Here is a 24,967-nt window from a genome sequence, read left to right as displayed (position 1 = left end):
TTCCTCCAGTCCATTAATGTAGGATGTTGATACTTTCCCACGTGTGAGATAAGTGAATCCATGCGTCTCCATTCCTTGAGTAAACTGCTGTATTGTCATCTGAAAAAATGTAGTCTTTTAAATATGTTTTATAAATGAATCTATAAAATGACACTACAACACACCATAAGAAGTACTAAAATTTATATATGACAACTAGTACGCGGCCAACACTGATTAATTCAGATATGGAAAAAAACTAACGTACAAACTTCATTCTTATTACAAAAAATTTGAAAACAATTTACAGCTGAAGATCATATACCCATAATATAAATGTAAAACTGCAAAAATATACGAAATTAAAACGTATTACCCATGATAAGAAACAATAATATTGATAAACCATATAAGATAGTACAAATCTACTGGATTGTTTTGTTTGATTATAACGTAAAAATAGTGTATTTAATGAATGCACTTGTACAATATCCTATAATTGATCATATTCAAATTGAAATAAATAAGAATTTGTATTATTTGTCAATAGTATGTTTTATAGTGTGTCCAAAGCATGAGGTTAAATGAAACGGGTGACGATTTTAATAATGGTATAATACAATCATTTATTTCATCATTTGGACAACTTTTTTAAACATTAACTTAATATTAGAGTGTTTTATATACAACTTAAAATATGAATTTGTGAATTCCGTCTTGTTTATCGTATACACAAGTAGTAAAAATAAAGAGAATTTTATAGCTAAAGGAATCTTTAACAGTAATAATAACAAACTAAAGGTGTTTACAAAATTTTTATTCACATTTTTAACAAATCTCAATTTTTACACTACTATTATTTAGTACTAATTACATTCAATAACCAATACACATACATTGCATTATTATTTTCAACATCTTCAAGTCCATTATTAACATAGGATGTTGATACTTTCCCACGTGTGAGAAATGTGAATCCATGTCTCAGCATGCCTTGTGTGATCTGCCGTAGTGCCATCTAAAATGTGTAGTCAATTAAATTTGTATAATGGTTGGAGAATAACTTGAGAATTCATTGTTTTATAAGCATTTAAATTATGAATTTGTTATATGAGTAAAAAGTATCAAATACAACTGAGTTGTATAGTGTTTATAGTGTAACAGGTCATTTGAAATTTATGAAAGTTAATAATGGGAAATTAGAATCATTTACTTAATGTAATGGTCAGGGTTTCATGACACTAAACTGTTGTTACATTACTATTCATTTCCTATCAATTACATTCAATAACCATTACACGTACATTGCATATAACACGTATTATTCTCAGCATCTTCTAGTCCATTTGCAACATAGGATGTTGATACTATCCCACGCGTGAGAAATGTGAATTCATGTATCAGCGTGACTTGAGTGATCTGCCGTACTGCCTTCTAAAAATATTTAGTCAATTAAATTCGTATAATGGTTGGAGAATAACTTGAGAATTCAGTGTTTTATAAGCATTTAAATTATGAATTTGTAATATGAGTAAAAAGTATCAAATACAACTGAGTTGTATAATGTTTATAGTGTAACAGGTTATTTGAAAATTATGAAAGTTAATTATGGGAGATTAGAATCATTTACTTAATGTAATGGTCAGGGTTTCATGACACCATCTTTTTGATGTACTTCTATCAATTGAATTTTAATTACTTTGAGTAACTATTATACGTAGACTGCATTAAAGCTGCAATATTCTCGACCTCCTCCAGTCCATTAATGTAGGATGTTGATACTTTCCCACGTGTGAGATAAGTGAATCCATGCGTCTCCATTCCTTGAGTAAACTGCTGTATTGTCATCTGAAAAAATGTAGTCTTTTAAATATGTTTTATAAATGAATTATAAAATGACACTACAACACACCATAAGAAGTACTAAAATTTATATATGACAACTAGTACGCGGCCAACACTGATTAATTCAGATATGGAAAAAACTAACGGACAAACTTCATTCTTATTACAAAAAATTTGAAAACAATTTACAGCTGAAGATCATATACCCATAATATAAATGTAAAACTGCAAAAATATACGAAATTAAAACGTATTACCCATGATAAGAAACAATAATATTGATAAACCATATAAGATAGTACAAATCTACTGGATTGTTTTGTTTGATTATAAGTAAAAATAGTGTATTTAATGAATGCACTTGTACAATATCCTATAATTGATCATATTCAAATTGAAATAAATAAGAATTTGTATTATTTGTCAATAGTATGTTTTATAGTGTGTCCAAAGCATGAGGTTAAATGAAACGGGTGACGATTTTAATAATGGTATAATACAATCATTTATTTCATCATTTGGACAACTTTTTTAAACATTAACTTAATATTAGAGTGTTTTATATACAACTTAAAATATGAATTTGTGAATTCCGTCTTGTTTATCGTATACACAAGTAGTAAAAATAAAGATAATTTTATAGCTAAAGGAATTTTTAACAGTAATAATAACAAACTAAAGGTGTTTACAAAATTTTTATTCACATTTTTAACAAATCTCAATTTTTACACTACTATTAATTTAGTACTAATTACATTCAATAACCAATACACATACATTGCATTATTATTTTCAACATCTTCAAGTCCATTATTAACATAGGATGTTGATACTTTCCCACGTGTGAGAAATGTGAATCCATGTCTCAGCATGCCTTGTGTGATCTGCCGTAGTGCCATCTAAAAATATGTAGTCAATTAAATTTGTATAATGGTTGGAGAATAACTTGAGAATTCAGTGTTTTATAAGCATTTAAATTATGAATTTGTAATATGAGTAAAAAGTATCAAATACAACTGAGTTGTATAGTGTTTATAGTGTAACAGGTTATTTGAAATTTATGAAAGTTAATAATGGGAAATTAGAATCATTTACTTAATGTAATGGTCAGGGTTTCATGACACTAAACTGTTGTTACATTACTATTCATTTCCTATCAATTACATTCAATAACCATTACACGTACATTGCATATAACACGTATTATTCTCAGCATCTTCTAGTCCATTTGCAACGTAGGCTTTTGATACTATCCCACGCGTGAGAAATGTGAATTCATGTATCAGCGTAACTTGAGTGATCTGCCGTACTGCCTTCTAAAAATATATAGTCAATTAAATTCGTATAATGGTTGGAGAATAACTTGAGAATTCATTGTTTTATAAGCATTTAAATTATGAATTTGTAATATGAGTAAAAAGTATCAAATACAACTGAGTTGTATAGTGTTTATAGTGTAACAGGTCATTTGAAATTTATGAAAGTTAATAATGGGAAATTAGAATCATTTACTTAATGTAATGGTCAGGGTTTCATGACACTAAACTGTTGTTACATTACTATTCATTTCCTATCAATTACATTCAATAACCATTACACGTACATTGCATATAACACGTATTATTCTCAGCATCTTCTAGTCCATTTGCAACATAGGATGTTGATACTTTCCCACGTGTGAGATAAGTGAATCCATGCGTCAGAATTCCTTAAGTGAACTGCCGTACTGCCATCTGAAAATATGTAGTCAATTAAATTTGTAAAATGGTTGGAGAATAACTTGAGAATTCAGTGTTTTATAAGCATTTAAATTATGAATTTGTAATATGAGTAAAAAGTATCAAATACAACTGAGTTGTATAATGTTTATAGTGTAACAGGTTATTTGAAAATTATGAAAGTTAATAATGGGAGATTAGAATCATTTACTTAATGTAATGGTCAGGGTTTCATGACACTAAACTTTTGTTACATTACTATTCATTTCCAACAATTACATTCAATAACCATTACACGTACATTGCATATAACACGAATTATTCTCAGCATCTTCTAGTCCATTTGCAACGTAGGCTGTTGATACTATCCCACGCGTGAGAAATGTGAATTCATGTATCAGCGTGACTTGAGTGATCTGCCGTACTGCCTTCTAAAAATATTTAGTCAATTAAATTCGTATAATGGTTGGAGAATAACTTGAGAATTCAGTGTTTTATAAGCATTTAAATTATGAATTTGTAATATGAGTAAAAAGTATCAAATACAACTGAGTTGTATAATGTTTATAGTGTAACAGGTTATTTGAAAATTATGAAAGTTAATAATGGGAGATTAGAATCATTTACTTAATGTAATGGTCAGGGTTTCATGACACTAAACTTTTGTTACATTACTATTCATTTCCAACAATTACATTCAATAACCATTACACGTACATTGCATATAACACGAATTATTCTCAGCATCTTCTAGTCCATTTGCAACGTAGGCTGTTGATACTATCCCACGCGTGAGAAATGTGAATTCATGTATCAGCGTGACTTGAGTGATCTGCCGTACTGCCTTCTAAAAATATTTAGTCAATTAAATTCGTATAATGGTTGGAGAATAACTTGAGAATTCAGTGTTTTATAAGCATTTAAATTATGAATTTGTAATATGAGTAAAAAGTATCAAATACAACTGAGTTGTATAATGTTTATAGTGTAACAGGTTATTTGAAAATTATGAAAGTTAATTATGGGAGATTAGAATCATTTACTTAATGTAATGGTCAGGGTTTCATGACACCATCTTTTTGATGTACTTCTATCAATTGAATTTTAATTACTTTGAGTAACTATTATACGTAGACTGCATTAAAGCTGCAATATTCTCGACCTCCTCCAGTCCATTAATGTAGGATGTTGATACTTTCCCACGTGTGAGATAAGTGAATCCATGCGTCTCCATTCCTTGAGTAAACTACTGTATTGTCATCTGAAAAAATGTAGTCTTTTAAATATGTTTTATAAATGAATTATAAAATGACACTACAACACACCATAAGAAGTACTAAAATTTATATATGACAACTAGTACGCGGCCAACACTGATTAATTCAGATATGGAAAAAAACTAACGTACAAACTTCATCCTTATTACAAAAAATTTGAAAACAATTTACAGCTGAAGATCATATACCCATAATATAAATGTAAAACTGCAAAAATATACGAAATTAAAACGTATTACCCATGATAAGAAACAATAATATTGATAAACCATATAAGATAGTACAAATCTACTGGATTGTTTTGTTTGATTATAACGTAAAAATAGTGTATTTAATGAATGCACTTGTACAATATCCTATAATTGATCATATTCAAATTGAAATAAATAAGAATTTGTATTATTTGTCAATAGTATGTTTTATAGTGTGTCCAAAGCATGAGGTTAAATGAAACGGGTGACGATTTTAATAATGGTATAATACAATCATTTATTTCATCATTTGGACAACTTTTTTAAACATTAACTTAATATTAGAGTGTTTTATATACAACTTAAAATATGAATTTGTGAATTCCGTCTTGTTTATCGTATACACAAGTAGTAAAAATAAAGAGAATTTTATAGCTAAAGGAATCTTTAACAGTAATAATAACAAACTAAAGGTGTTTACAAAATTTTTATTCACATTTTAACAAATCTCAATTTTTACACTACTATTAATTTAGTACTAATTACATTCAATAACCAATACACATACATTGCATTATTATTTTCAACATCTTCAAGTCCATTATTAACATAGGATGTTGATACTTTCCCACGTGTGAGAAATGTGAATCCATGTCTCAGCATGCCTTGTGTGATCTGCCGTAGTGCCATCTAAAAATATGTAGTCAATTAAATTTGTATAATGGTTGGAGAATAACTTGAGAATTCAGTGTTTTATAAGCATTTAAATTATGAATTTGTAATATGAGTAAAAAGTATCAAATACAACTGAGTTGTATAGTGTTTATAGTGTAACAGGTTATTTGAAATTTATGAAAGTTAATAATGGGAAATTAGAATCATTTACTTAATGTAATGGTCAGGGTTTCATGACACTAAACTGTTGTTACATTACTATTCATTTCCTATCAATTACATTCAATAACCATTACACGTACATTGCATATAACACGTATTATTCTCAGCATCTTCTAGTCCATTTGCAACGTAGGCTTTTGATACTATCCCACGCGTGAGAAATGTGAATTCATGTATCAGCGTAACTTGAGTGATCTGCCGTACTGCCTTCTAAAAATATATAGTCAATTAAATTCGTATAATGGTTGGAGAATAACTTGAGAATTCATTGTTTTATAAGCATTTAAATTATGAATTTGTAATATGAGTAAAAAGTATCAAATACAACTGAGTTGTATAGTGTTTATAGTGTAACAGGTCATTTGAAATTTATGAAAGTTAATAATGGGAAATTAGAATCATTTACTTAATGTAATGGTCAGGGTTTCATGACACTAAACTGTTGTTACATTACTATTCATTTCCTATCAATTACATTCAATAACCATTACACGTACATTGCATATAACACGTATTATTCTCAGCATCTTCTAGTCCATTTGCAACATAGGATGTTGATACTTTCCCACGTGTGAGATAAGTGAATCCATGCGTCAGAATTCCTTAAGTGAACTGCCGTACTGCCATCTGAAAATATGTAGTCAATTAAATTTGTAAAATGGTTGGAGAATAACTTGAGAATTCAGTGTTTTATAAGCATTTAAATTATGAATTTGTAATATGAGTAAAAAGTATCAAATACAACTGAGTTGTATAATGTTTATAGTGTAACAGGTTATTTGAAAATTATGAAAGTTAATAATGGGAGATTAGAATCATTTACTTAATGTAATGGTCAGGGTTTCATGACACTAAACTTTTGTTACATTACTATTCATTTCCAACAATTACATTCAATAACCATTACACGTACATTGCATATAACACGAATTATTCTCAGCATCTTCTAGTCCATTTGCAACGTAGGCTGTTGATACTATCCCACGCGTGAGAAATGTGAATTCATGTATCAGCGTGACTTGAGTGATCTGCCGTACTGCCTTCTAAAAATATTTAGTCAATTAAATTCGTATAATGGTTGGAGAATAACTTGAGAATTCAGTGTTTTATAAGCATTTAAATTATGAATTTGTAATATGAGTAAAAAGTATCAAATACAACTGAGTTGTATAATGTTTATAGTGTAACAGGTTATTTGAAAATTATGAAAGTTAATTATGGGAGATTAGAATCATTTACTTAATGTAATGGTCAGGGTTTCATGACACCATCTTTTTGATGTACTTCTATCAATTGAATTTTAATTACTTTGAGTAACTATTATACGTAGACTGCATTAAAGCTGCAATATTCTCGACCTCCTCCAGTCCATTAATGTAGGATGTTGATACTTTCCCACGTGTGAGATAAGTGAATCCATGCGTCTCCATTCCTTGAGTAAACTACTGTATTGTCATCTGAAAAAATGTAGTCTTTTAAATATGTTTTATAAATGAATTATAAAATGACACTACAACACACCATAAGAAGTACTAAAATTTATATATGACAACTAGTACGCGGCCAACACTGATTAATTCAGATATGGAAAAAAACTAACGTACAAACTTCATCCTTATTACAAAAAATTTGAAAACAATTTACAGCTGAAGATCATATACCCATAATATAAATGTAAAACTGCAAAAATATACGAAATTAAAACGTATTACCCATGATAAGAAACAATAATATTGATAAACCATATAAGATAGTACAAATCTACTGGATTGTTTTGTTTGATTATAACGTAAAAATAGTGTATTTAATGAATGCACTTGTACAATATCCTATAATTGATCATATTCAAATTGAAATAAATAAGAATTTGTATTATTTGTCAATAGTATGTTTTATAGTGTGTCCAAAGCATGAGGTTAAATGAAACGGGTGACGATTTTAATAATGGTATAATACAATCATTTATTTCATCATTTGGACAACTTTTTTAAACATTAACTTAATATTAGAGTGTTTTATATACAACTTAAAATATGAATTTGTGAATTCCGTCTTGTTTATCGTATACACAAGTAGTAAAAATAAAGAGAATTTTATAGCTAAAGGAATCTTTAACAGTAATAATAACAAACTAAAGGTGTTTACAAAATTTTTATTCACATTTTTAACAAATCTCAATTTTTACACTACTATTAATTTAGTACTAATTACATTCAATAACCAATACACATACATTGCATTATTATTTTCAACATCTTCAAGTCCATTATTAACATAGGATGTTGATACTTTCCCACGTGTGAGAAATGTGAATCCATGTCTCAGCATGCCTTGTGTGATCTGCCGTAGTGCCATCTAAAAATATGTAGTCAATTAAATTTGTATAATGGTTGGAGAATAACTTGAGAATTCAGTGTTTTATAAGCATTTAAATTATGAATTTGTAATATGAGTAAAAAGTATCAAATACAACTGAGTTGTATAGTGTTTATAGTGTAACAGGTTATTTGAAATTTATGAAAGTTAATAATGGGAAATTAGAATCATTTACTTAATGTAATGGTCAGGGTTTCATGACACTAAACTGTTGTTACATTACTATTCATTTCCTATCAATTACATTCAATAACCATTACACGTACATTGCATATAACACGTATTATTCTCAGCATCTTCTAGTCCATTTGCAACGTAGGCTTTTGATACTATCCCACGCGTGAGAAATGTGAATTCATGTATCAGCGTAACTTGAGTGATCTGCCGTACTGCCTTCTAAAAATATATAGTCAATTAAATTCGTATAATGGTTGGAGAATAACTTGAGAATTCATTGTTTTATAAGCATTTAAATTATGAATTTGTAATATGAGTAAAAAGTATCAAATACAACTGAGTTGTATAGTGTTTATAGTGTAACAGGTCATTTGAAATTTATGAAAGTTAATAATGGGAAATTAGAATCATTTACTTAATGTAATGGTCAGGGTTTCATGACACTAAACTGTTGTTACATTACTATTCATTTCCTATCAATTACATTCAATAACCATTACACGTACATTGCATATAACACGTATTATTCTCAGCATCTTCTAGTCCATTTGCAACATAGGATGTTGATACTTTCCCACGTGTGAGATAAGTGAATCCATGCGTCAGAATTCCTTAAGTGAACTGCCGTACTGCCATCTGAAAATATGTAGTCAATTAAATTTGTAAAATGGTTGGAGAATAACTTGAGAATTCAGTGTTTTATAAGCATTTAAATTATGAATTTGTAATATGAGTAAAAAGTATCAAATACAACTGAGTTGTATAATGTTTATAGTGTAACAGGTTATTTGAAAATTATGAAAGTTAATAATGGGAGATTAGAATCATTTACTTAATGTAATGGTCAGGGTTTCATGACACTAAACTTTTGTTACATTACTATTCATTTCCAACAATTACATTCAATAACCATTACACGTACATTGCATATAACACGAATTATTCTCAGCATCTTCTAGTCCATTTGCAACGTAGGCTGTTGATACTATCCCACGCGTGAGAAATGTGAATTCATGTATCAGCGTGACTTGAGTGATCTGCCGTACTGCCTTCTAAAAATATTTAGTCAATTAAATTCGTATAATGGTTGGAGAATAACTTGAGAATTCAGTGTTTTATAAGCATTTAAATTATGAATTTGTAATATGAGTAAAAAGTATCAAATACAACTGAGTTGTATAATGTTTATAGTGTAACAGGTTATTTGAAAATTATGAAAGTTAATTATGGGAGATTAGAATCATTTACTTAATGTAATGGTCAGGGTTTCATGACACCATCTTTTTGATGTACTTCTATCAATTGAATTTTAATTACTTTGAGTAACTATTATACGTAGACTGCATTAAAGCTGCAATATTCTCGACCTCCTCCAGTCCATTAATGTAGGATGTTGATACTTTCCCACGTGTGAGATAAGTGAATCCATGCGTCTCCATTCCTTGAGTAAACTACTGTATTGTCATCTGAAAAAATGTAGTCTTTTAAATATGTTTTATAAATGAATTATAAAATGACACTACAACACACCATAAGAAGTACTAAAATTTATATATGACAACTAGTACGCGGCCAACACTGATTAATTCAGATATGGAAAAAAACTAACGGACAAACTTCATTCTTATTACAAAAAATTTGAAAACAATTTACAGCTGAAGATCATATACCCATAATATAAATGTAAAACTGCAAAAATATACGAAATTAAAACGTATTACCCATGATAAGAAACAATAATATTGATAAACCATATAAGATAGTACAAATCTACTGGATTGTTTTGTTTGATTATAACTGTAAAAATAGTGTATTTAATGAATGCACTTGTACAATATCCTATAATTGATCATATTCAAATTGAAATAAATAAGAATTTGTATTATTTGTCAATAGTATGTTTTATAGTGTGTCCAAAGCATGAGGTTAAATGAAACGGGTGACGATTTTAATAATGGTATAATACAATCATTTATTTCATCATTTGGACAACTTTTTTAAACATTAACTTAATATTAGAGTGTTTTATATACAACTTAAAATATGAATTTGTGAATTCCGTCTTGTTTATCGTATACACAAGTAGTAAAAATAAAGATAATTTTATAGCTAAAGGAATTTTTAACAGTAATAATAACAAACTAAAGGTGTTTACAAAATTTTTATTCACATTTTTAACAAATCTCAATTTTTACACTACTATTAATTTAGTACTAATTACATTCAATAACCAATACACATACATTGCATTATTATTTTCAACATCTTCAAGTCCATTATTAACATAGGATGTTGATACTTTCCCACGTGTGAGAAATGTGAATCCATGTCTCAGCATGCCTTGTGTGATCTGCCGTAGTGCCATCTAAAAATATGTAGTCAATTAAATTTGTATAATGGTTGGAGAATAACTTGAGAATTCAGTGTTTTATAAGCATTTAAATTATGAATTTGTAATATGAGTAAAAAGTATCAAATACAACTGAGTTGTATAGTGTTTATAGTGTAACAGGTTATTTGAAATTTATGAAAGTTAATAATGGGAAATTAGAATCATTTACTTAATGTAATGGTCAGGGTTTCATGACACTAAACTGTTGTTACATTACTATTCATTTCCTATCAATTACATTCAATAACCATTACACGTACATTGCATATAACACGTATTATTCTCAGCATCTTCTAGTCCATTTGCAACGTAGGCTTTTGATACTATCCCACGCGTGAGAAATGTGAATTCATGTATCAGCGTAACTTGAGTGATCTGCCGTACTGCCTTCTAAAAATATATAGTCAATTAAATTCGTATAATGGTTGGAGAATAACTTGAGAATTCATTGTTTTATAAGCATTTAAATTATGAATTTGTAATATGAGTAAAAAGTATCAAATACAACTGAGTTGTATAGTGTTTATAGTGTAACAGGTCATTTGAAATTTATGAAAGTTAATAATGGGAAATTAGAATCATTTACTTAATGTAATGGTCAGGGTTTCATGACACTAAACTGTTGTTACATTACTATTCATTTCCTATCAATTACATTCAATAACCATTACACGTACATTGCATATAACACGTATTATTCTCAGCATCTTCTAGTCCATTTGCAACATAGGATGTTGATACTTTCCCACGTGTGAGATAAGTGAATCCATGCGTCAGAATTCCTTAAGTGAACTGCCGTACTGCCATCTGAAAATATGTAGTCAATTAAATTTGTAAAATGGTTGGAGAATAACTTGAGAATTCAGTGTTTTATAAGCATTTAAATTATGAATTTGTAATATGAGTAAAAAGTATCAAATACAACTGAGTTGTATAATGTTTATAGTGTAACAGGTTATTTGAAAATTATGAAAGTTAATAATGGGAGATTAGAATCATTTACTTAATGTAATGGTCAGGGTTTCATGACACTAAACTTTTGTTACATTACTATTCATTTCCAACAATTACATTCAATAACCATTACACGTACATTGCATATAACACGAATTATTCTCAGCATCTTCTAGTCCATTTGCAACGTAGGCTGTTGATACTATCCCACGCGTGAGAAATGTGAATTCATGTATCAGCGTGACTTGAGTGATCTGCCGTACTGCCTTCTAAAAATATTTAGTCAATTAAATTCGTATAATGGTTGGAGAATAACTTGAGAATTCAGTGTTTTATAAGCATTTAAATTATGAATTTGTAATATGAGTAAAAAGTATCAAATACAACTGAGTTGTATAATGTTTATAGTGTAACAGGTTATTTGAAAATTATGAAAGTTAATTATGGGAGATTAGAATCATTTACTTAATGTAATGGTCAGGGTTTCATGACACCATCTTTTTGATGTACTTCTATCAATTGAATTTTAATTACTTTGAGTAACTATTATACGTAGACTGCATTAAAGCTGCAATATTCTCGACCTCCTCCAGTCCATTAATGTAGGATGTTGATACTTTCCCACGTGTGAGATAAGTGAATCCATGCGTCTCCATTCCTTGAGTAAACTGCTGTATTGTCATCTGAAAAAATGTAGTCTTTTAAATATGTTTTATAAATGAATTATAAAATGACACTACAACACACCATAAGAAGTACTAAAATTTATATATGACAACTAGTACGCGGCCAACACTGATTAATTCAGATATGGAAAAAAACTAACGTACAAACTTCATCCTTATTACAAAAAATTTGAAAACAATTTACAGCTGAAGATCATATACCCATAATATAAATGTAAAACTGCAAAAATATACGAAATTAAAACGTATTACCCATGATAAGAAACAATAATATTGATAAACCATATAAGATAGTACAAATCTACTGGATTGTTTTGTTTGATTATAACGTAAAAATAGTGTATTTAATGAATGCACTTGTACAATATCCTATAATTGATCATATTCAAATTGAAATAAATAAGAATTTGTATTATTTGTCAATAGTATGTTTTATAGTGTGTCCAAAGCATGAGGTTAAATGAAACGGGTGACGATTTTAATAATGGTATAATACAATCATTTATTTCATCATTTGGACAACTTTTTTAAACATTAACTTAATATTAGAGTGTTTTATATACAACTTAAAATATGAATTTGTGAATTCCGTCTTGTTTATCGTATACACAAGTAGTAAAAATAAAGAGAATTTTATAGCTAAAGGAATCTTTAACAGTAATAATAACAAACTAAAGGTGTTTACAAAATTTTTATTCACATTTTTAACAAATCTCAATTTTTACACTACTATTATTTTAGTACTAATTACATTCAATAACCAATACACATACATTGCATTATTATTTTCAACATCTTCAAGTCCATTATTAACATAGGATGTTGATACTTTCCCACGTGTGAGAAATGTGAATCCATGTCTCAGCATGCCTTGTGTGATCTGCCGTAGTGCCATCTAAAAATGTGTAGTCAATTAAATTTGTATAATGGTTGGAGAATAACTTGAGAATTCATTGTTTTATAAGCAATTAAATTATGAATTTGTTATATGAGTAAAAAGTATCAAATACAACTGAGTTGTATAGTGTTTATAGTGTAACAGGTCATTTGATATTTATGAAAGTTAATAATGGGAAATTAGAATCATTTACTTAATGTAATGGTCAGGGTTTCATGACACTAAACTGTTGTTACATTACTATTCATTTCCTATCAATTACATTCAATAACCATTACACGTACATTGCATATAACACGTATTATTCTCAGCATCTTCTAGTCCATTTGCAACATAGGATGTTGATACTTTCCCACGTGTGAGATAAGTGAATCCATGCGTCAGAATTCCTTAAGTGAACTGCCGTACTGCCATCTGAAAATATGTAGTCAATTAAATTTGTATAATGGTTGGAGAATAACTTGAGAATTCAGTGTTTTATAAGCATTTAAATTATGAATTTGTAATATGAGTAAAAAGTATCAAATACAACTGAGTTGTATAATGTTTATAGTGTAACAGGTTATTTGAAAATTATGAAAGTTAATAATGGGAGATTAGAATCATTTACTTAATGTAATGGTCAGGGTTTCATGACACTAAACTTTTGTTACATTACTATTCATTTCCAACAATTACATTCAATAACCATTACACGTACATTGCATATAACACGAATTATTCTCAGCATCTTCTAGTCCATTTGCAACGTAGGCTGTTGATACTATCCCACGCGTGAGAAATGTGAATTCATGTATCAGCGTGACTTGAGTGATCTGCCGTACTGCCTTCTAAAAATATTTAGTCAATTAAATTCGTATAATGGTTGGAGAATAACTTGAGAATTCAGTGTTTTATAAGCATTTAAATTATGAATTTGTAATATGAGTAAAAAGTATCAAATACAACTGAGTTGTATAATGTTTATAGTGTAACAGGTTATTTGAAAATTATGAAAGTTAATTATGGGAGATTAGAATCATTTACTTAATGTAATGGTCAGGGTTTCATGACACCATCTTTTTGATGTACTTCTATCAATTGAATTTTAATTACTTTGAGTAACTATTATACGTAGACTGCATTAAAGCTGCAATATTCTCGACCTCCTCCAGTCCATTAATGTAGGATGTTGATACTTTCCCACGTGTGAGATAAGTGAATCCATGCGTCTCCATTCCTTGAGTAAACTGCTGTATTGTCATCTGAAAAAATGTAGTCTTTTAAATATGTTTTATAAATGAATTATAAAATGACACTACAACACACCATAAGAAGTACTAAAATTTATATATGACAACTAGTACGCGGCCAACACTGATTAATTCAGATATGGAAAAAAACTAACGTACAAACTTCATCCTTATTACAAAAAATTTGAAAACAATTTACAGCTGAAGATCATATACCCATAATATAAATGTAAAACTGCAAAAATATACGAAATTAAAACGTATTACCCATGATAAGAAACAATAATATTGATAAACCATATAAGATAGTACAAATCTACTGGATTGTTTTGTTTGATTATAACGTAAAAATAGTGTATTTAATGAATGCACTTGTACAATATCCTATAATTGATCATATTCAAATTGAAATAAATAAGAATTTGTATTATTTGTCAATAGTATGTTTTATAGTGTGTCCAAAGCATGAGGTTAAATGAAACGGGTGACGATTTTAATAATGGTATAATACAATCATTTATTTCATCATTTGGACAACTTTTTTAAACATTAACTTAATATTAGAGTGTTTTATATACAACTTAAAATATGAATTTGTGAATTCCGTCTTGTTTATCGTATACACAAGTAGTAAAAATAAGAGAATTTTATAGCTAAAGGAATCTTTAACAGTAATAATAACAAACTAAAGGTGTTTACAAAATTTTTATTCACATTTTTAACAAATCTCAATTTTTACACTACTATTAATTTAGTACTAATTACATTCAATAACCAATACACATACATTGCATTATTATTTTCAACATCTTCAAGTCCATTATTAACATAGGATGTTGATACTTTCCCACGTGTGAGAAATGTGAATCCATGTCTCAGCATGCCTTGTGTGATCTGCCGTAGTGCCATCTAAAATATGTAGTCAATTAAATTTGTATAATGGTTGGAGAATAACTTGAGAATTCAGTGTTTTATAAGCATTTAAATTATGAATTTGTAATATGAGTAAAAAGTATCAAATACAACTGAGTTGTATAGTGTTTATAGTGTAACAGGTCATTTGAAATTTATGAAAGTTAATAATGGGAAATTAGAATCATTTACTTAATGTAATGGTCAGGGTTTCATGACACTAAACTGTTGTTACATTACTATTCATTTCCTATCAATTACATTCAATAACCATTACACGTACATTGCATATAACACGTATTATTCTCAGCATCTTCTAGTCCATTTGCAACATAGGATGTTGATACTTTCCCACGTGTGAGATAAGTGAATCCATGCGTCAGAATTCCTTAAGTGAACTGCCGTACTGCCATCTGAAAATATGTAGTCAATTAAATTTGTATAATGGTTGGAGAATAACTTGAGAATTCAGTGTTTTATAAGCATTTAAATTATGAATTTGTAATATGAGTAAAAAGTATCAAATACAACTGAGTTGTATAATGTTTATAGTGTAACAGGTTATTTGAAAATTATGAAAGTTAATAATGGGAGATTAGAATCATTTACTTAATGTAATGGTCAGGGTTTCATGACACTAAACTTTTGTTACATTACTATTCATTTCCTATCAATTACATTCAATAACCATTACACGTACATTGCATATAACACGAATTATTCTCAGCATCTTCTAGTCCATTTGCAACGTAGGCTGTTGATACTATCCCACGCGTGAGAAATGTGAATTCATGTATCAGCGTGACTTGAGTGATCTGCCGTACTGCCTTCTAAAAATATTTAGTCAATTAAATTCGTATAATGGTTGGAGAATAACTTGAGAATTCAGTGTTTTATAAGCATTTAAATTATGAATTTGTAATATGAGTAAAAAGTATCAAATACAACTGAGTTGTATAATGTTTATAGTGTAACAGGTTATTTGAAAATTATGAAAGTTAATTATGGGAGATTAGAATCATTTACTTAATGTAATGGTCAGGGTTTCATGACACCATCTTTTTGATGTACTTCTATCAATTGAATTTTAATTACTTTGAGTAACTATTATACGTAGACTGCATTAAAGCTGCAATATTCTCGACCTCCTCCAGTCCATTAATGTAGGATGTTGATACTTTCCCACGTGTGAGATAAGTGAATCCATGCGTCTCCATTCCTTGAGTAAACTGCTGTATTGTCATCTGAAAAAATGTAGTCTTTTAAATATGTTTTATAAATGAATTATAAAATGACACTACAACACACCATAAGAAGTACTAAAATTTATATATGACAACTAGTACGCGGCCAACACTGATTAATTCAGATATGGAAAAAAACTAACGGACAAACTTCATTCTTATTACAAAAAATTTGAAAACAATTTACAGCTGAAGATCATATACCCATAATATAAATGTAAAACTGCAAAATATACGAAATTAAAACGTATTACCCATGATAAGAAACAATAATATTGATAAACCATATAAGATAGTACAAATCTACTGGATTGTTTTGTTTGATTATAATGTAAAAATAGTGTATTTAATGAATGCACTTGTACAATATCCTATAATTGATCATATTCAAATTGAAATAAATAAGAATTTGTATTATTTGTCAATAGTATGTTTTATAGTGTGTCCAAAGCATGAGGTTAAATGAAACGGGTGACGATTTTAATAATGGTATAATACAATCATTTATTTCATCATTTGGACAACTTTTTTAAACATTAACTTAATATTAGAGTGTTTTATATACAACTTAAAATATGAATTTGTGAATTCCGTCTTGTTTATCGTATACACAAGTAGTAAAAATAAAGAGAATTTTATAGCTAAAGGAATCTTTAACAGTAATAATAACAAACTAAAGGTGTTTACAAAATTTTTATTCACATTTTTAACAAATCTCAATTTTTACACTACTATTAATTTAGTACTAATTACATTCAATAACCAATACACATACATTGCATTATTATTTTCAACATCTTCAAGTCCATTATTAACATAGGATGTTGATACTTTCCCACGTGTGAGAAATGTGAATCCATGTCTCAGCATGCCTTGTGTGATCTGCCGTAGTGCCATCTAAAAATATGTAGTCAATTAAATTTGTATAATGGTTGGAGAATAACTTGAGAATTCAGTGTTTTATAAGCATTTAAATTATGAATTTGTAATATGAGTAAAAAGTATCAAATACAACTGAGTTGTATAGTGTTTATAGTGTAACAGGTTATTTGAAATTTATGAAAGTTAATAATGGGAAATTAGAATCATTTACTTAATGTAATGGTCAGGGTTTCATGACACTAAACTGTTGTTACATTACTATTCATTTCCTATCAATTACATTCAATAACCATTACACGTACATTGCATATAACACGTATTATTCTCAGCATCTTCTAGTCCATTTGCAACATAGGATGTTGATACTTTCCCACGTGTGAGATAAGTGAATCCATGCGTCAGAATTCCTTAAGTGAACTGCCGTACTGCCATCTGAAAATATGTAGTCAATTAAATTTGTATAATGGTTGGAGAATAACTTGAGAATTCAGTGTTTTATAAGCATTTAAATTATGAATTTGTAATATGAGTAAAAAGTATCAAATACAACTGAGTTGTATAATGTTTATAGTGTAACAGGTTATTTGAAAATTATGAAAGTTAATAATGGGAGATTAGAATCATTTACTTAATGTAATGGTCAGGGTTTCATGACACTAAACTTTTGTTACATTACTATTCATTTCCAACAATTACATTCAATAACCATTACACGTACATTGCATATAACACGAATTATTCTCAGCATCTTCTAGTCCATTTGCAACGTAGGCTGTTGATACTATCCCACGCGTGAGAAATGTGAATTCATGTATCAGCGTGACTTGAGTGATCTGCCGTACTGCCTTCTAAAAATATTTAGTCAATTAAATTCGTATAATGGTTGGAGAATAACTTGAGAATTCAGTGTTTTATAAGCATTTAAATTATGAATTTGTAATATGAGTAAAAAGTATCAAATACAACTGAGTTGTATAATGTTTATAGTGTAACAGGTTATTTGAAAATTATGAAAGTTAATTATGGGAGATTAGAATCATTTACTTAATGTAATGGTCAGGGTTTCATGACACCATCTTTTTGATGTACTTCTATCAATTGAATTTTAATTACTTTGAGTAACTATTATACGTAGACTGCATTAAAGCTGCAATATTCTCGACCTCCTCCAGTCCATTAATGTAGGATGTTGATACTTTCCCACGTGTGAGATAAGTGAATCCATGCGTCTCCATTCCTTGAGTAAACTACTGTATTGTCATCTGAAAAAATGTAGTCTTTTAAATATGTTTTATAAATGAATTATAAAATGACACTACAACACACCATAAGAAGTACTAAAATTTATATATGACAACTAGTACGCGGCCAACACTGATTAATTCAGATATGGAAAAAAACTAACGTACAAACTTCATCCTTATTACAAAAAATTTGAAAACAATTTACAGCTGAAGATCATATACCCATAATATAAATGTAAAACTGCAAAAATATACGAAATTAAAACGTATTACCCATGATAAGAAACAATAATATTGATAAACCATATAAGATAGTACAAATCTACTGGATTGTTTTGTTTGATTATAACGTAAAAATAGTGTATTTAATGAATGCACTTGTACAATATCCTATAATTGATCATATTCAAATTGAAATAAATAAGAATTTGTATTATTTGTCAATAGTATGTTTTATAGTGTGTCCAAAGCATGAGGTTAAATGAAACGGGTGACGATTTTAATAATGGTATAATACAATCATTTATTTCATCATTTGGACAACTTTTTTAAACATTAACTTAATATTAGAGTGTTTTATATACAACTTAAAATATGAATTTGTGAATTCCGTCTTGTTTATCGTATACACAAGTAGTAAAAATAAAGAGAATTTTATAGCTAAAGGAATCTTTAACAGTAATAATAACAAACTAAAGGTGTTTACAAAATTTTTATTCACATTTTTAACAAATCTCAATTTTTACACTACTATTAATTTAGTACTAATTACATTCAATAACCAATACACATACATTGCATTATTATTTTCAACATCTTCAAGTCCATTATTAACATAGGATGTTGATACTTTCCCACGTGTGAGAAATGTGAATCCATGTCTCAGCATGCCTTGTGTGATCTGCCGTAGTGCCATCTAAAAATATGTAGTCAATTAAATTTGTATAATGGTTGGAGAATAACTTGAGAATTCAGTGTTTTATAAGCATTTAAATTATGAATTTGTAATATGAGTAAAAGTATCAAATACAACTGAGTTGTATAGTGTTTATAGTGTAACAGGTCATTTGAAATTTATGAAAGTTAATAATGGGAAATTAGAATCATTTACTTAATGTAATGGTCAGGGTTTCATGACACTAAACTGTTGTTACATTACTATTCATTTCCTATCAATTACATTCAATAACCATTACACGTACATTGCATATAACACGTATTATTCTCAGCATCTTCTAGTCCATTTGCAACATAGGATGTTGATACTTTCCCACGTGTGAGATAAGTGAATCCATGCGTCAGAATTCCTTAAGTGAACTGCCGTACTGCCATCTGAAAATATGTAGTCAATTAAATTTGTAAAATGGTTGGAGAATAACTTGAGAATTCAGTGTTTTATAAGCATTTAAATTATGAATTTGTAATATGAGTAAAAAGTATCAAATACAACTGAGTTGTATAATGTTTATAGTGTAACAGGTTATTTGAAAATTATGAAAGTTAATAATGGGAGATTAGAATCATTTACTTAATGTAATGGTCAGGGTTTCATGACACTAAACTTTGTTACATTACTATTCATTTCCAACAATTACATTCAATAACCATTACACGTACATTGCATATAACACGAATTATTCTCAGCATCTTCTAGTCCATTTGCAACGTAGGCTGTTGATACTATCCCACGCGTGAGAAATGTGAATTCATGTATCAGCGTGACTTGAGTGATCTGCCGTACTGCCTTCTAAAAATATTTAGTCAATTAAATTCGTATAATGGTTGGAGAATAACTTGAGAATTCAGTGTTTTATAAGCATTTAAATTATGAATTTGTAATATGAGTAAAAAGTATCAAATACAACTGAGTTGTATAATGTTTATAGTGTAACAGGTTATTTGAAAATTATGAAAGTTAATTATGGGAGATTAGAATCATTTACTTAATGTAATGGTCAGGGTTTCATGACACCATCTTTTTGATGTACTTCTATCAATTGAATTTTAATTACTTTGAGTAACTATTATACGTAGACTGCATTAAAGCTGCAATATTCTCGACTTCCTCCAGTCCATTAATGTAGGATGTTGATACTTTCCCACGTGTGAGATAAGTGAATCCATGCGTCTCCATTCCTTGAGTAAACTGCTGTATTGTCATCTGAAAAAATGTAGTCTTTTAAATATGTTTTATAAATGAATTATAAAATGACACTACAACACACCATAAGAAGTACTAAAATTTATATATGACAACTAGTACGCGGCCAACACTGATTAATTCAGATATGGAAAAAAACTAACGTACAAACTTCATCCTTATTACAAAAAATTTGAAAACAATTTACAGCTGAAGATCATATACCCATAATATAAATGTAAAACTGCAAAAATATACGAAATTAAAACGTATTACCCATGATAAGAAACAATAATATTGATAAACCATATAAGATAGTACAAATCTACTGAATTGTTTTGTTTGATTATAACGTAAAAATAGTGTATTTAATGAATGCACTTGTACAATATCCTATAATTGATCATATTCAAATTGAAATAAATAAGAATTTGTATTATTTGTCAATAGTATGTTTTATAGTGTGTCCAAAGCATGAGGTTAAATGAAACGGGTGACGATTTTAATAATGGTATAATACAATCATTTATTTCATCATTTGGACAACTTTTTTAAACATTAACTTAATATTAGAGTGTTTTATATACAACTTAAAATATGAATTTGTGAATTCCGTCTTGTTTATCGTATACACAAGTAGTAAAAATAAAGAGAATTTTATAGCTAAAGGAATCTTTAACAGTAATAATAACAAACTAAAGGTGTTTACAAAATTTTTATTCACATTTTTAACAAATCTCAATTTTTACACTACTATTATTTAGTACTAATTACATTCAATAACCAATACACATACATTGCATTATTATTTTCAACATCTTCAAGTCCATTATTAACATAGGATGTTGATACTTTCCCACGTGTGAGAAATGTGAATCCATGTCTCAGCATGCCTTGTGTGATCTGCCGTAGTGCCATCTAAAAATGTGTAGTCAATTAAATTTGTATAATGGTTGGAGAATAACTTGAGAATTCATTGTTTTATAAGCAATTTAAATTATGAATTTGTTATATGAGTAAAAAGTATCAAATACAACTGAGTTGTATAGTGTTTATAGTGTAACAGGTTATTTGAAATTTATGAAAGTTAATAATGGGAAATTAGAATCATTTACTTAATGTAATGGTCAGGGTTTCATGACACTAAACTGTTGTTACATTACTATTCATTTCCTATCAATTACATTCAATAACCATTACACGTACATTGCATATAACACGTATTATTCTCAGCATCTTCTAGTCCATTTGCAACGTAGGATGTTGATACTATCCCACGTGTGAGAAATGTGAATTCATGTATCAGCGTAACTTGAGTGATCTGCCGTACTGCCATCTAAAAATATGTAGTCAATTAAATTGTATAATGGTTGGAGAATAACTTGAGAATTCAGTGTTTTATAAGCATTTAAATTATGAATTTGTAATATGAGTAAAAAGTATCAAATACAACTGAGTTGTATAGTGTTTATAGTGTAACAGGTTATTTGAAATTTATGAAAGTTAATAATGGGAAATTAGAATCATTTACTTAATGTAATGGTCAGGGTTTCATGACACTAAACTGTTGTTACATTACTATTCATTTCCTATCAATTACATTCAATAACCATTACACGTACATTGCATATAACACGTATTATTCTCAGCATCTTCTAGTCCATTTGCAACATAGGATGTTGATACTTTCCCACGTGTGAGATAAGTGAATCCATGCGTCAGAATTCCTTAAGTGAACTGCCGTACTGCCATCTAAAATATGTAGTCAATTAAATTTGTATAATGGTTGGAGAATAACTTGAGAATTCAGTGTTTTATAAGCATTTAAATTATGAATTTGTAATATGAGTAAAAAGTATCAAATACAACTGAGTTGTATAATGTTTATAGTGTAACAGGTTATTTGAAAATTATGAAAGTTAATAATGGGAAATTAGAATCATTTACTTAATGTAATGGTCAGGGTTTCATGACACTAAACTTTTGTTACATTACTATTCATTTCCTATCAATTACATTCAATAACCATTACACGTACATTGCATATAACACGTATTATTCTCAGCATCTTCTAGTCCATTTGCAACATAGGATGTTGATACTTTCCCACGTGTGAGAAATGTGAATCCATGTCTCAGCATGCCTTGTGTGAACTGCCGTACTGCCATCTAAAAATATGTAGTCAATTAAATTTGTATAATGGTTGGAGAATAACTTGAGAATTCAGTGTTTTATAAGCATTTAAATTATGAATTTGTAATATGAGTAAAAAGTATCAAATACAACTGAGTTGTATAATGTTTATAGTGTAACAGGTTATTTGAAAATTATGAAAGTTAATAATGGGAGATTAGAATCATTTACTTAATGTAATGGTCAGGGTTTCATGACACTAAACTTTTGTTACATTACTATTCATTTCCTATCAATTACATTCAATAACCATTACACGTACATTGCATATAACACGTATTATTCTCAGCATCTTCTAGTCCATTTGCAACGTAGGCTGTTGATACTATCCCACGCGTGAGAAATGTGAATTCATGTATCAGCGTGACTTGAGTGATCTGCCGTACTGCCTTCTAAAAATATTTAGTCAATTAAATTCGTATAATGGTTGGAGAATAACTTGAGAATTCAGTGTTTTATAAGCATTTAAATTATGAATTTGTAATATGAGTAAAAAGTATCAAATACAACTGAGTTGTATAATGTTTATAGTGTAACAGGTTATTTGAAAATTATGAAAGTTAATTATGGGAGATTAGAATCATTTACTTAATGTAATGGTCAGGGTTTCATGACACCATCTTTTTGATGTACTTCTATCAATTGAATTTTAATTACTTTGAGTAACTATTATACGTAGACTGCATTAAAGCTGCAATATTCTCGACCTCCTCCAGTCCATTAATGTAGGATGTTGATACTTTCCCACGTGTGAGATAAGTGAATCCATGCGTCTCCATTCCTTGAGTAAACTACTGTATTGTCATCTGAAAAAATGTAGTCTTTTAAATATGTTTTATAAATGAATTATAAAATGACACTACAACACACCATAAGAAGTACTAAAATTTATATATGACAACTAGTACGCGGCCAACACTGATTAATTCAGATATGGAAAAAAACTAACGTACAAACTTCATCCTTATTACAAAAAATTTGAAAACAATTTACAGCTGAAGATCATATACCCATAATATAAATGTAAAACTGCAAAAATATACGAAATTAAAACGTATTACCCATGATAAGAAACAATAATATTGATAAACCATATAAGATAGTACAAATCTACTGGATTGTTTTGTTTGATTATAACGTAAAAATAGTGTATTTAATGAATGCACTTGTACAATATCCTATAATTGATCATATTCAAATTGAAATAAATAAGAATTTGTATTATTTGTCAATAGTATGTTTTATAGTGTGTCCAAAGCATGAGGTTAAATGAAACGGGTGACGATTTTAATAATGGTATAATACAATCATTTATTTCATCATTTGGACAACTTTTTTAAACATTAACTTAATATTAGAGTGTTTTATATACAACTTAAAATATGAATTTGTGAATTCCGTCTTGTTTATCGTATACACAAGTAGTAAAAATAAAGATAATTTTATAGCTAAAGGAATCTTTAACAGTAATAATAACAAACTAAAGGTGTTTACAAAATTTTTATTCACATTTTTAACAAATCTCAATTTTTACACTACTATTAATTTAGTACTAATTACATTCAATAACCAATACACATACATTGCATTATTATTTTCAACATCTTCAAGTCCATTATTAACATAGGATGTTGATACTTTCCCACGTGTGAGAAATGTGAATCCATGTCTCAGCATGCCTTGTGTGATCTGCCGTAGTGCCATCTAAAAATATGTAGTCAATTAAATTT

General features: G+C 28.5%; 1 long non-coding RNA gene across 12 annotated transcripts; it reads right to left on the bottom strand.

Moving 5' to 3' along the window:
- Nucleotide 1: 1 nt before the first annotated feature.
- Nucleotides 2-23,142, bottom strand: LOC113556396. 12 transcript variants are annotated; one of them, XR_003405510.1, is made up of 27 exons: nt 23,083-23,142; nt 22,667-22,796; nt 21,841-21,962; nt 20,917-21,065; nt 20,522-20,651; nt 20,107-20,236; nt 18,379-18,508; nt 17,963-18,092; nt 16,235-16,364; nt 15,818-15,947; nt 15,410-15,531; nt 14,486-14,634; nt 14,091-14,220; nt 13,675-13,804; nt 13,266-13,387; nt 12,341-12,489; nt 11,946-12,075; nt 11,530-11,659; nt 11,113-11,242; nt 8,967-9,096; nt 8,550-8,679; nt 6,405-6,534; nt 5,988-6,117; nt 3,428-3,557; nt 1,284-1,413; nt 876-997; nt 2-99 (listed from the first exon to the last, which is right to left on the bottom strand). It is a non-coding gene; the product is annotated as an uncharacterized LOC113556396 (long non-coding RNA). The 12 variants fall into 12 exon arrangements; XR_003405513.1 differs by lacking the exon at nt 22,667-22,796; XR_003405515.1 differs by lacking the exons at nt 20,917-21,065; nt 21,841-21,962.
- Between the last annotated feature and the right edge of the window lie 1,825 nt (nt 23,143-24,967).

The sequence above is a fragment of the Rhopalosiphum maidis genome, chromosome 3, assembly GCF_003676215.2.
Source record: "Rhopalosiphum maidis isolate BTI-1 chromosome 3, ASM367621v3, whole genome shotgun sequence".
Taxonomy (NCBI): domain Eukaryota; kingdom Metazoa; phylum Arthropoda; class Insecta; order Hemiptera; family Aphididae; genus Rhopalosiphum; species Rhopalosiphum maidis.
Note: the sequence above shows the minus strand (reverse complement) of the source record. Positions and strands in the feature narration are given on the sequence as shown.